The sequence below is a fragment of the Staurois parvus genome, unplaced genomic scaffold (assembly GCF_062004578.1).
Source record: "Staurois parvus isolate SC_StPar_1 unplaced genomic scaffold, SC_StPar_1.0 ptg001918l, whole genome shotgun sequence".
Taxonomy (NCBI): Eukaryota; Metazoa; Chordata; class Amphibia; order Anura; family Ranidae; genus Staurois; species Staurois parvus.
The window spans coordinates 225001-235000 of record NW_028319714.1 but is presented as its reverse complement, the minus strand read 5'-3'; the positions used below and the strand labels follow the sequence as shown (position 1 = coordinate 235000).

Below are 10000 nucleotides of genomic sequence, written 5' to 3'. Positions count from 1 at the left end.
TGTAAGCCCTTCTCACGGCAGTCGCTCGAGCTACATCCAGATGCTTTTCACCTTTCTTTGACAAAGTACTTCAAATGGAGCTTGTGGCCTTCTTTCAACATACTTCCTACAATTGAAGTGGCATAAAGCTGAAATTGCATCCATAGCTTAGCCCTTAGTGCTTCCGTGTTCACTTTCCACATGAACTGCAACAGGTGCTGACGAGCCCCGTTCAGTGCTGAGATTTTTCAAAGCAGTGTGAAAAGTTGGATCAGCTTACAATTCAATGCCCAGGGACCAAGGATTTGCTTTGTCTTGACTTTAGAAATGCATGCTGACCTCGTCTCCAAGTTTCCTAGTGCTCTTGACAATAAAAAAAGATATTTTTTTGAGCAAAATATGCAGATGGTATTGTAGTGGGGACTTAGCCTTGGCACTCAAAAGGCACTTGTTCTACTCAAAAAAAAAAAAAAAAAAAAAAAAAGCTTTTTGTGTATCCAAGGCTCGTTGGTCTAGGGGTATGATTCTTGCTTAGGGTGCGAGAGGTCCGGGGTTCAAATCCCGGACGAGCCCTATGTTTAGCAAACAACTCGGCATTCTATTGGGAGGAATTGTTCAGATGGTGGCTGAATCCATGCAAGCAACTGTGCTAGCGGTAGCCAAGAGTGCTTAAAGGCTCTTGCATTTCCAAAATGTGCAACGGCTACTTCTGTGAAATGGGCAAGATGTGGCTCTGGGGTTCTGCCTCTTTAGTCTAGGGGCTAAAGAGGCAGAACCTTTTGGGCATGGGAGCTCCAAGCTACAAGACCATGAGGCAGTCTCCAGAGCCTACCGCAGGAAAGGAGGTGATGTTTCCCCGACAAAGTTTCTTCTTTGCTTTTGAAATCTTTGATAGTTCAAGAAAGGCAAAGACTGCAAACTCGGTTCATCAAAGGAAGAAGACTTTTTTAGAGGACAATGCTATTTTTTGTACAAAAAAAAAAACATTTCCCAGAAAGCTGGCATTCCTGGCTCGTTGGTCTAGGCGTATGATTCTCGCTTTGGGTGCGAGAGGTCCCGGGTTCAAATCCCGGACGAGCCCAAGCTTTAGGCAGATGGCCTGAGTTCCCATTTCCTTCTTGGTCGCAGCCAAGGTTCTTTTATGGCGCGCTTGAACTTTTCTAGTGCCCTTGTCTACTGCTCAACCTAGCCTGGGCAGACAGCCAAATGCAGCCAACAGCACTCGGCTCGTTGGTCTAGGGGTATGATTCTCGCTTTGGGTGCGAGAGGCCCCGGGTTCAAATCCCGGACGAGCCCACAAGGTGAATTTTTTCATCCCTCTGGAACTCAACAGCACAGACATGGTTTTACCGTAACTTGCACGTACCTACCGGTCAACGTGTAAGCCCTTCTCACGGCAGTCGCTCGAGCTACATCCAGATGCTTTTCACCTTTCTTTGACAAAGTACTTCAAATGGAGCTTGTGGCCTTCTTTCAACATACTTCCTACAATTGAAGTGGCATAAAGCTGAAATTGCATCCATAGCTTAGCCCTTAGTGCTTCCGTGTTCACTTTCCACATGAACTGCAACAGGTGCTGACGAGCCCCGTTCAGTGCTGAGATTTTTCAAAGCAGTGAGAAAAGTTGGATCAGCTTACAATTCAATGCCCAGGGACCAAGGATTTGCTTTGTCTTGACTTTAGAAATGCATGCTGACCTCATCTCCAAGTTTCCTAGTGCTCTTGACAATAAAAAAAGATATTTTTTTGAGCAAAATATGCAGATGGTATTGTAGTGGGGACTTAGCCTTGGCACTCAAAAGGCACTTGTTCTACTCAAAAAAAAAAAAAAAAAAAAAAGCTTTTTGTGTATCCAAGGCTCGTTGGTCTAGGGGTATGATTCTCGCTTAGGGTGCGAGAGGTCCCGGGTTCAAATCCCGGACGAGCCCTATGTTTAGCAAACAACTCGGCATTCTATTGGGAGGAATTGTTCAGATGGTGGCTGAATCCATGCAAGCAACTGTGCTAGCGGTAGCCAAGAGTGCTTAAAGTCTCTTGCATTTCCAAAATGTGCAACGGCTACTTCTGTGAAATGGGCAAGATGTGGCTCTTGGGTTCTGCCTCTTTAGTCTAGGGGCTAAAGAGGCAGAACCCTTTGGGCATGGGAGCTCCAAGCTACAAGACCATGAGGCAGTCTCCAGAGCCTACCGCAGGAAAGGAGGTGATGTTTCCCCGACAAAGTTTCTTCTTTGCTTTTGAAATCTTTGATAGTTCAAGAAAGGCAAAGACTGCAAACTCGGTTCATCAAAGGAAGAAGACTTTTTTATTATTATTATTATTATTATTATACAGTATTTATAAAGCGCCAATAGTTCACTCAGCGCTGTACATTACAAAGGGGGACAGAACATGTGACAGAACAATACCAATACAATGCAAAACATGAGGGGATCGAGGGCCCTGCTCTTTCGAGCTTACAATCTAGAAGGGATGGGATAGTGGTACAGGAGGAGATAGCTGTGGGGGATGGAGTGGTAGGAAGAGTGGAGGAGGTCAGCAAGTTAGCAAGGGGTGAGGTAGGCTTCCCTGAAGAGATGGGTTTTCAGGGTGCGCCTAAAGGAGAGGAGAGTAGGTGATAATCTGATGGGTTGGGGCAGGGAGTTCCAGAGGATGGGTGACACCCTGGAGAAGTCCTGGAGGCGGGCATGGGAGGAGGAGACCAGGGAACTAGAGAGAAGGAGGTCTTGTGAGGAGCGGAGTGTGCGTGCTGGGCGGTACTTGGATATTAGGTCAGTGATGTAGTTCGGGGCAGTATGGTGGACAGCTTTGTACGTCAGTGTTAGGATTTTAAATTTGATCCGTTGCGCAATCGGAAGCCAGTGGAGGGATTGGCAGAGGGGGGTGGCGGAAATGGAGCGGTTGGAAAGGTGAATGAGTCTGGCAGCCGTATTCAAGATCAACTGAAGCGGGGATAGCCAGCGGCGAGGCAGGCCAGTGAGGAGGGAGTTGCAGTAGTCGAGTCGTGATATGATGAGGGAGTGGATGAGCTGTTTAGTGGTTTCTGGGGTTAGGAACGTGCGGATTTTGGCGATGTTGCGGAGGTGGAGTCTGCACGAGTTTGTTAAAGATTGGACTTGGGGCTGGAAGGATAGGTTGGAGTCCAGAATGACACCAAGTACTCTGGCCTGCAGAGCGGGTTTGATATTGACGTTGTTGGATGTGATGTAGAAGTCAATGGGGGGTGGGGTTCGGGCTGGGGGGAAGACAAGGAGCTCGGTTTTGGAGAGATTCAGTTTAAGGAAGTGGAGCGACATCCAATCTGATATGTCGCTCAGTAGGTGTGTGATTTGGGCAGAGACCGAAGGGGTGAGGTGGGGGGTTGAGAGATAGATTTGTGTGTCGTCGGCATAGAGGTGGTAGTTGAAGCCGTGAGAGTGTATGAGTTGGCCAAGGGAGGAGGTGTAGATGGAGAAGAGAAGGGGCCCAAGGACAGAGCCTTGAGGGACCCCAACAGAGAGGGGGAGTGAGGGGGAGGTGGTAGCATTATAGGTAACGCTGAAAGAGCGTTGTGACAGGTAGGATGAGAGCCAGGAGAGAGCAGAATCTCTGAGGCCGAGGGAGTGTAGTATTTTGAGGAGGAGGGGGTGGTCAACTGTGTCGAAGGCCGCAGAGAGGTCAAGGAGTAGGAGCACTGAATAGTGGCCATTAGCTTTGGCGGTTAGAAGGTCGTTGGAGAGTTTGAGTAAGGCGGTTTCGGTGGAGTGTAGGGGGCGGAAGCCAGACTGTAGGGGATCGAGGAGGTTGTTGTCGTTGAGGTGAGAGCATAGGCGGGTGTAGACGAGACGCTCGAGGAGTTTAGATGTAAGTGGGAGCAGGGAGATGGGTCTGAGGTTGTTCGGGTCATTGGGGTCCAGGGAGGGCTTTTTAAGTATGGGGGTGATGTGTGCATGCTTCAGTGGGGAGGGGAAAGTGCCGGAGGAGAGGGAGAGATTAAAGATGTGGGTGAGGGAGCGTAGGATGGAGGGGGAGGGAGGTCGTAGGAATTGTGAGGGGATAGGGTCGAGGGGGCAGGTGGTGAGGCGAGCATCAGAGAGGATCTTGGAGACTTCCTCAATGGTAGTAAGGTCAAAGGTGTGGAGTGTTGGGGGAGCTTCAGTATGAGGAATGTAGGGTGGGGTGGGAGTGGAGGTCAGAGCAGTGGTGGGGCCGTGGGAGAGGGGTGATGAGGGGGTAGCCGAGTGAGGGGGAATGGGGTCGGAGGGAGTTTGAGCAGTGACGAAGTCCCTGCGGGTAATGTCGAGGGGGGGGGGGGATGAGGGGGTAGCTGTGTGAGAGGGGACGGGTTGAGAGGGGGTGTGAGTTGCGGCAATGTCCTTGCGAATTGTGTCAATCTTGTTTTTGAAGTGATTGGCAATCTCAAGGGCGGTGAGTGATGCTATTTTTTGTACAAAAAAAAAAACATTTCCCAGAAAACTGGCATTCCTGGCTCGTTGGTCTAGGCGTATGATTCTCGCTTCGGGTGCGAGAGGTCCCGGGTTCAAATCCCGGACGAGCCCAAGCTTTAGGCAGATGGCCTGAGTTCCCATTTCCTTCTTGGTCGCAGCCAAGGTTCTTTTATGGCGCGCTTGAACTTTTCTAGTGCCCTTGTCTACTGCTCAACCTAGCCTGGGCAGACAGCCAAAGGCAGCCAACAGCACTCGGCTCGTTGGTCTAGGGGTATGATTCTCGCTTTGGGTGCGAGAGGTCCCGGGTTCAAATCCCGGACGAGCCCACAAGGTGAATTTTTTCATCCCTCTGGAACTCAACAGCACAGACATGGTTTTACCGTAACTTGCACGTACCTACCGGTCAACGTGTAAGCCCTTCTCACGGCAGTCGCTCGAGCTACATCCAGATGCTTTTCACCTTTCTTTGACAAAGTACTTCAAATGGAGCTTGTGGCCTTCTTTCAACATACTTCCTACAATTGAAGTGGCATAAAGCTGAAATTGCATCCATAGCTTAGCCCTTAGTGCTTCCGTGTTCACTTTCCACATGAACTGCAACAGGTGCTGACGAGCCCCGTTCAGTGCTGAGATTTTTCAAAGCAGTGTGAAAAGTTGGATCAGCTTACAATTCAATGCCCAGGGACCAAGGATTTGCTTTGTCTTGACTTTAGAAATGCATGCTGACCTTGTCTCCAAGTTTCCTAGTGCTCTTGACAATAAAAAAAGATATTTTTTTGAGCAAAATATGCAGATGGTATTGTAGTGGGGACTTAGCCTTGGCACTCAAAAGGCACTTGTTCTACTCAAAAAAAAAAGAAAAAAAAAGCTTTTTGTGTATCCAAGGCTCGTTGGTCTAGGGGTATGATTCTCGCTTAGGGTGCGAGAGGTCCCGGGTTCAAATCCCGGACGAGCCCTATGTTTAGCAAACAACTCGGCATTCTATTGGGAGGAATTGTTCAGATGGTGGCTGAATCCATGCAAGCAACTGTGCTAGCGGTAGCCAAGAGTGCTTAAAGGCTCTTGCATTTCCAAAATGTGCAACGGCTACTTCTGTGAAATTGGCAAGATGTGGCTCTTGGGTTCTGCCTCTTTAGTCTAGGGGCTAAAGAGGCAGAACCCTTTGGGCATGGGAGCTACAAGACCATGAGGCAGTCTCCAGAGCCTACCGCAGGAAAGGAGGTGATGTTTCCCCGACAAAGTTTCTTCTTTGCTTTTGAAATCTTTGATAGTTCAAGAAAGGCAAAGACTGCAAACTCGGTTCATCAAAGGAAGAAGACTTTTTTAGAGGACAATGCTATTTTTTGTACAAAAAAAAAAACATTTCCCAGAAAGCTGGCATTCCTGGCTCGTTGGTCTAGGCGTATGATTCTCGCTTTGGGTGCGAGAGGTCCCGGGTTCAAATCCCGGACGAGCCCAAGCTTTAGGCAGATGGCCTGAGTTCCCATTTCCTTCTTGGTCGCAGCCAAGGTTCTTTTATGGCGCGCTTGAACTTTTCTAGTGCCCTTGTCTACTGCTCAACCTAGCCTGGGCAGACAGCCAAATGCAGCCAACAGCACTCGGCTCGTTGGTCTAGGGGTATGATTCTCGCTTTGGGTGCGAGAGGCCCCGGGTTCAAATCCCGGACGAGCCCACAAGGTGAATTTTTTCATCCCTCTGGAACTCAACAGCACAGACATGGTTTTACCGTAACTTGCACGTACCTACCGGTCAACGTGTAAGCCCTTCTCACGGCAGTCGCTCGAGCTACATCCAGATGCTTTTCACCTTTCTTTGACAAAGTACTTCAAATGGAGCTTGTGGCCTTCTTTCAACATACTTCCTACAATTGAAGTGGCATAAAGCTGAAATTGCATCCATAGCTTAGCCCTTAGTGCTTCCGTGTTCACTTTCCACATGAACTGCAACAGGTGCTGACGAGCCCCGTTCAGTGCTGAGATTTTTCAAAGCAGTGAGAAAAGTTGGATCAGCTTACAATTCAATGCCCAGGGACCAAGGATTTGCTTTGTCTTGACTTTAGAAATGCATGCTGACCTCATCTCCAAGTTTCCTAGTGCTCTTGACAATAAAAAAAGATATTTTTTTGAGCAAAATATGCAGATGGTATTGTAGTGGGGACTTAGCCTTGGCACTCAAAAGGCACTTGTTCTACTCAAAAAAAAAAAAAAAAAAAAAAGCTTTTTGTGTATCCAAGGCTCGTTGGTCTAGGGGTATGATTCTCGCTTAGGGTGCGAGAGGTCCCGGGTTCAAATCCCGGACGAGCCCTATGTTTAGCAAACAACTCGGCATTCTATTGGGAGGAATTGTTCAGATGGTGGCTGAATCCATGCAAGCAACTGTGCTAGCGGTAGCCAAGAGTGCTTAAAGTCTCTTGCATTTCCAAAATGTGCAACGGCTACTTCTGTGAAATGGGCAAGATGTGGCTCTTGGGTTCTGCCTCTTTAGTCTAGGGGCTAAAGAGGCAGAACCCTTTGGGCATGGGAGCTCCAAGCTACAAGACCATGAGGCAGTCTCCAGAGCCTACCGCAGGAAAGGAGGTGATGTTTCCCCGACAAAGTTTCTTCTTTGCTTTTGAAATCTTTGATAGTTCAAGAAAGGCAAAGACTGCAAACTCGGTTCATCAAAGGAAGAAGACTTTTTTATTATTATTATTATTATTATTATACAGTATTTATAAAGCGCCAATAGTTCACTCAGCGCTGTACATTACAAAGGGGGACAGAACATGTGACAGAACAATACCAATACAATGCAAAACATGAGGGGATCGAGGGCCCTGCTCTTTCGAGCTTACAATCTAGAAGGGATGGGATAGTGGTACAGGAGGAGATAGCTGTGGGGGATGGAGTGGTAGGAAGAGTGGAGGAGGTCAGCAAGTTAGCAAGGGGTGAGGTAGGCTTCCCTGAAGAGATGGGTTTTCAGGGTGCGCCTAAAGGAGAGGAGAGTAGGTGATAATCTGATGGGTTGGGGCAGGGAGTTCCAGAGGATGGGTGACACCCTGGAGAAGTCCTGGAGGCGGGCATGGGAGGAGGAGACCAGGGAACTAGAGAGAAGGAGGTCTTGTGAGGAGCGGAGTGTGCGTGCTGGGCGGTACTTGGATATTAGGTCAGTGATGTAGTTCGGGGCAGTATGGTGGACAGCTTTGTACGTCAGTGTTAGGATTTTAAATTTGATCCGTTGCGCAATCGGAAGCCAGTGGAGGGATTGGCAGAGGGGGGTGGCGGAAATGGAGCGGTTGGAAAGGTGAATGAGTCTGGCAGCCGTATTCAAGATCAACTGAAGCGGGGATAGCCAGCGGCGAGGCAGGCCAGTGAGGAGGGAGTTGCAGTAGTCGAGTCGTGATATGATGAGGGAGTGGATGAGCTGTTTAGTGGTTTCTGGGGTTAGGAACGTGCGGATTTTGGCGATGTTGCGGAGGTGGAGTCTGCACGAGTTTGTTAAAGATTGGACTTGGGGCTGGAAGGATAGGTTGGAGTCCAGAATGACACCAAGTACTCTGGCCTGCAGAGCGGGTTTGATATTGACGTTGTTGGATGTGATGTAGAAGTCAATGGGGGGTGGGGTTCGGGCTGGGGGGAAGACAAGGAGCTCGGTTTTGGAGAGATTCAGTTTAAGGAAGTGGAGCGACATCCAATCTGATATGTCGCTCAGTAGGTGTGTGATTTGGGCAGAGACCGAAGGGGTGAGGTGGGGGGTTGAGAGATAGATTTGTGTGTCGTCGGCATAGAGGTGGTAGTTGAAGCCGTGAGAGTGTATGAGTTGGCCAAGGGAGGAGGTGTAGATGGAGAAGAGAAGGGGCCCAAGGACAGAGCCTTGAGGGACCCCAACAGAGAGGGGGAGTGAGGGGGAGGTGGTAGCATTATAGGTAACGCTGAAAGAGCGTTGTGACAGGTAGGATGAGAGCCAGGAGAGAGCAGAATCTCTGAGGCCGAGGGAGTGTAGTATTTTGAGGAGGAGGGGGTGGTCAACTGTGTCGAAGGCCGCAGAGAGGTCAAGGAGTAGGAGCACTGAATAGTGGCCATTAGCTTTGGCGGTTAGAAGGTCGTTGGAGAGTTTGAGTAAGGCGGTTTCGGTGGAGTGTAGGGGGCGGAAGCCAGACTGTAGGGGATCGAGGAGGTTGTTGTCGTTGAGGTGAGAGCATAGGCGGGTGTAGACGAGACGCTCGAGGAGTTTAGATGTAAGTGGGAGCAGGGAGATGGGTCTGAGGTTGTTCGGGTCATTGGGGTCCAGGGAGGGCTTTTTAAGTATGGGGGTGATGTGTGCATGCTTCAGTGGGGAGGGGAAAGTGCCGGAGGAGAGGGAGAGATTAAAGATGTGGGTGAGGGAGCGTAGGATGGAGGGGGAGGGAGGTCGTAGGAATTGTGAGGGGATAGGGTCGAGGGGGCAGGTGGTGAGGCGAGCATCAGAGAGGATCTTGGAGACTTCCTCAATGGTAGTAAGGTCAAAGGTGTGGAGTGTTGGGGGAGCTTCAGTATGAGGAATGTAGGGTGGGGTGGGAGTGGAGGTCAGAGCAGTGGTGGGGCCGTGGGAGAGGGGTGATGAGGGGGTAGCCGAGTGAGGGGGAATGGGGTCGGAGGGAGTTTGAGCAGTGACGAAGTCCCTGCGGGTAATGTCGAGGGGGGGGGGGGATGAGGGGGTAGCTGTGTGAGAGGGGACGGGTTGAGAGGGGGTGTGAGTTGCGGCAATGTCCTTGCGAATTGTGTCAATCTTGTTTTTGAAGTGATTGGCAATCTCAAGGGCGGTGAGTGATGCTATTTTTTGTACAAAAACAAAAACATTTCCCAGAAAACTGGCATTCCTGGCTCGTTGGTCTAGGCGTATGATTCTCGCTTCGGGTGCGAGAGGTCCCGGGTTCAAATCCCGGACGAGCCCAAGCTTTAGGCAGATGGCCTGAGTTCCCATTTCCTTCTTGGTCGCAGCCAAGGTTCTTTTATGGCGCGCTTGAACTTTTCTAGTGCCCTTGTCTACTGCTCAACCTAGCCTGGGCAGACAGCCAAAGGCAGCCAACAGCACTCGGCTCGTTGGTCTAGGGGTATGATTCTCGCTTTGGGTGCGAGAGGTCCCGGGTTCAAATCCCGGACGAGCCCACAAGGTGAATTTTTTCATCCCTCTGGAACTCAACAGCACAGACATGGTTTTACCGTAACTTGCACGTACCTACCGGTCAACGTGTAAGCCCTTCTCACGGCAGTCGCTCGAGCTACATCCAGATGCTTTTCACCTTTCTTTGACAAAGTACTTCAAATGGAGCTTGTGGCCTTCTTTCAACATACTTCCTACAATTGAAGTGGCATAAAGCTGAAATTGCATCCATAGCTTAGCCCTTAGTGCTTCCGTGTTCACTTTCCACATGAACTGCAACAGGTGCTGACGAGCCCCGTTCAGTGCTGAGATTTTTCAAAGCAGTGTGAAAAGTTGGATCAGCTTACAATTCAATGCCCAGGGACCAAGGATTTGCTTTGTCTTGACTTTAGAAATGCATGCTGACCTTGTCTCCAAGTTTCCTAGTGCTCTTGACAATAAAAAAAGATATTTTTTTGAGCAAAATATGCAGATGG

General features: G+C 49.5%; 12 non-coding genes across 12 annotated transcripts; all 12 read left to right on the top strand.

Moving 5' to 3' along the window:
- The first annotated feature begins 480 nt into the window (after positions 1–480).
- Positions 481–552, top strand: TRNAP-AGG (transfer RNA proline (anticodon AGG)). Its single transcript has one exon. It is a non-coding gene; the product is annotated as a tRNA-Pro (tRNA).
- Positions 553–988: 436 nt separating this feature from the next.
- TRNAP-UGG (transfer RNA proline (anticodon UGG)) lies at positions 989–1060 on the top strand. Its single transcript has one exon. It is a non-coding gene; the product is annotated as a tRNA-Pro (tRNA).
- A 143-nt stretch (positions 1061–1203) lies between these two features.
- On the top strand, positions 1204–1275 carry TRNAP-UGG (transfer RNA proline (anticodon UGG)). Its single transcript has one exon. It is a non-coding gene; the product is annotated as a tRNA-Pro (tRNA).
- A 560-nt stretch (positions 1276–1835) lies between these two features.
- On the top strand, positions 1836–1907 carry TRNAP-AGG (transfer RNA proline (anticodon AGG)). Its single transcript has one exon. It is a non-coding gene; the product is annotated as a tRNA-Pro (tRNA).
- Positions 1908–4442: 2535 nt separating this feature from the next.
- On the top strand, positions 4443–4514 carry TRNAP-CGG (transfer RNA proline (anticodon CGG)). The gene has a single exon. It is a non-coding gene; the product is annotated as a tRNA-Pro (tRNA).
- A 143-nt stretch (positions 4515–4657) lies between these two features.
- TRNAP-UGG (transfer RNA proline (anticodon UGG)) lies at positions 4658–4729 on the top strand. The gene has a single exon. It is a non-coding gene; the product is annotated as a tRNA-Pro (tRNA).
- Positions 4730–5287: 558 nt separating this feature from the next.
- On the top strand, positions 5288–5359 carry TRNAP-AGG (transfer RNA proline (anticodon AGG)). Its single transcript has one exon. It is a non-coding gene; the product is annotated as a tRNA-Pro (tRNA).
- A 429-nt stretch (positions 5360–5788) lies between these two features.
- On the top strand, positions 5789–5860 carry TRNAP-UGG (transfer RNA proline (anticodon UGG)). The gene has a single exon. It is a non-coding gene; the product is annotated as a tRNA-Pro (tRNA).
- Positions 5861–6003: 143 nt separating this feature from the next.
- On the top strand, positions 6004–6075 carry TRNAP-UGG (transfer RNA proline (anticodon UGG)). Its single transcript has one exon. It is a non-coding gene; the product is annotated as a tRNA-Pro (tRNA).
- A 560-nt stretch (positions 6076–6635) lies between these two features.
- Positions 6636–6707, top strand: TRNAP-AGG (transfer RNA proline (anticodon AGG)). The gene has a single exon. It is a non-coding gene; the product is annotated as a tRNA-Pro (tRNA).
- Positions 6708–9242: 2535 nt separating this feature from the next.
- TRNAP-CGG (transfer RNA proline (anticodon CGG)) lies at positions 9243–9314 on the top strand. The gene has a single exon. It is a non-coding gene; the product is annotated as a tRNA-Pro (tRNA).
- A 143-nt stretch (positions 9315–9457) lies between these two features.
- TRNAP-UGG (transfer RNA proline (anticodon UGG)) lies at positions 9458–9529 on the top strand. The gene has a single exon. It is a non-coding gene; the product is annotated as a tRNA-Pro (tRNA).
- The last annotated feature ends 471 nt before the right edge of the window (positions 9530–10000 follow it).